At 40.2% G+C, this 2,576-nt stretch overlaps 1 pseudogene; it reads right to left on the reverse strand.

The window, feature by feature from the left end:
• Positions 1-234: 234 nt before the first annotated feature.
• Positions 235-2,095, reverse strand: LOC112459745 (annotated as a pseudogene).
• Between the last annotated feature and the right edge of the window lie 481 nt (positions 2,096-2,576).

Consider the following 2,576-nt stretch of genomic DNA (forward strand, 5'->3'; position numbering starts at 1 on the left):
TTTCTTTCCTTCCAGCATTCTCTTAGAATTACGTTTCCATATATATAATATCCATATAAATGTAACATTTATTTTATTATTTAAAGCACTTTATTTGAAATATAAAGAATATATAGGGCATGCAGATTTCGAATACTTTGTCCTTTTTCAACAAAGATATCATCGTCCTGTTAGTATCCTTCCGAATTCTGAGTATATGTTTAAGGGTACAAGATTTTTAGTACGTTCATATACCCATAACTTTATTTCCAAACGATTTAGAAGGTCTAATTGTCCTAATCGACATGCTGTATCACGTGCCCATCTTATTACGCTGAGTGCTTCTTTACTAGATCGTTCCGCAACAGCCTCTAAAGCAATGTATGTCAATTCCTTGATGTTCTTGTTCTGTACGGTACTGTTCTTGTTTCTCAATGCTCTCAGTAGTTCCATTATGCCTGTTTCGATGAGTTTTGCAGCAACATCTTCCACGTTTCTTATCATACTTAGCACAAATATAACACCCATTTCTTGTATGTTATTGCTTGGATTGGTGAGTAAAAAGCGTAGGAATTCCAGCCAGAAATTCGAGTCGAAAACTTTCTTGCAAGCCTCTTTGTTGGCCACCGTCAGCTTCACTGGAGCTGCAGCTGCTGCAAACTTAATATCTTGATTCTCGTCCTTGTACAATAACATAAGATACTCAACTCGAGAATTATCCTGCTCGAAATACTAAATAGCGACTTTACGGCTTAATATCAAAATGTTTATAAGATTTGCAGACGCCAATCTCAAAAGATAATCTCCCTTCTACCTAAAGCCTTCAATCTTCTGAAATACTCCTTCTTTGAATATATGTTCACGCATGCTGTGGTTGACTTTAGCTAGATTGCACAAAGCTGTTCGAGTCTGGCAATTCTCATTAACGGAACACTCTGGGTTCAGAAAATTTACGATGGGTTGAACAAACTCCGTGAGTAGTTGACCGGGAAATATAACCTCAGGACGTTTCGTGAGTGCCAAACGGACCAAAGCTAGCGAAGCTTGTTTCTTTCCCTCGACTGTGCCATCCAGCGCTAACGACAACAATGCCTCCGTGCCACCTTCATCAACAACCATTTCTCTCACTCCCTCTAGAATACATATCGCGTTGAAAACGCGCGCTATCAATTCCTTGCAATTCTGACTGTCAGTTTTGGCGAGGTTCACCAGAACGCTGATCACATTGGCGGCCACTAATGCCCACAATCTTTCTACCAAGTCGTCGTCGTTCAATTCAGATTCCTCGGGAAAATGATATTTGACAAACTTTGTCAATTCTATCATCTCAGGTTCATGCTCGTCATAAGCGTTGCACAAGTTCACCAACGTCGTAAGCACGCCGAAGAGAACCAATTGATCACCAGTCTTGGCGATCTCGATCATCATATGAATGGCTTTTTTATCCTCGATCAACTTTTCTTTGACTCCGGGGTTGAAAGTCAGATACGACAGACCTTTTATGGCCCATTCTCTCATATTGTTTTCTTTCTTTGGATTAATCAACAATCGTCTGCAAGCCTCGGTCAATTCCTTGGTCACTCCATCTGCAAACGGTCTGGTAGTCGCGTTTGAGTCTCCGGAATTACCCATCTTGCAAAAAGCCACTAACGCTCGAACCCGAAGTGAATCATCTTGAAATTGACACAGCTTTTTTAATGTATTGACACCTTGATTTATGATCGCGTCGACCTTGTCTTTTCTGGTCACAGCGGCAACGATACATTCGAGAGCCACTGTCTGCTGCAATACATCATCCGTTCCCGTCTAGAATTGTACACGTAGATAAACTAAGGATAGCTAGAAACTAAGAATTCCCACCATAAGTGTGCCCCCTCCTCTTATAGCGATAAGAATTTAGTATAAAAGAGCGACGCAACGACCGTCGGCCGGAGTATAGCTCGAGCAGCGCACCCGACACAACCATGGAGCCCATAGCAGTGACCATCATCCTGATCACACTCAGCACCACGGCACATGGCCTGCTGGGATTTGACTGTAGTGGCAAGGGACTGAATGTGACAACGCTGTCCCTGACAGATATTGGAGACTGCGAGCTAGAAGACTTAGAACCCATCACCGAAGAAACATACATACAGCTCCTACAGTTAAGCGAGTTCGACCATACCATCGAAATACAATGCAGAATTGAAGTCGACCGCGAAATAACCTAACCTCGATAAATTAGCATCTCTTCTATGCAGAGATAAGTTAAAATTATGGACATAGGATGCATGTTGCCTCAGAATCTTCTGGAATATCTTATTCCAGCTTTTGATCGCAATAATCCAAAATTACAAGAGGAAATTCTAAACCTGTTGAGGACAATGCTGGACGAGTGAGTGGCAATTCTACGTTTATTTGAAATAAATTATATTGATAAAAAAATAGATGACAATCAGAGCATTAGGCAAAAATCACATAACATTCAAAGCACTGAACAGAAATGACATGTATTTATATTATATATATATATATATATATATATACATACACACACAACACATACATTTTTTTATAAGTGTTTAGTATACAGTTTCGTATTATTCGTAGATACC

Source organism: Temnothorax curvispinosus, unplaced genomic scaffold, assembly GCF_003070985.1.
Source record: "Temnothorax curvispinosus isolate PA1 unplaced genomic scaffold, ASM307098v1 QBEX01010124.1, whole genome shotgun sequence".
Classification (NCBI taxonomy): Eukaryota; Metazoa; Arthropoda; class Insecta; order Hymenoptera; family Formicidae; genus Temnothorax; species Temnothorax curvispinosus.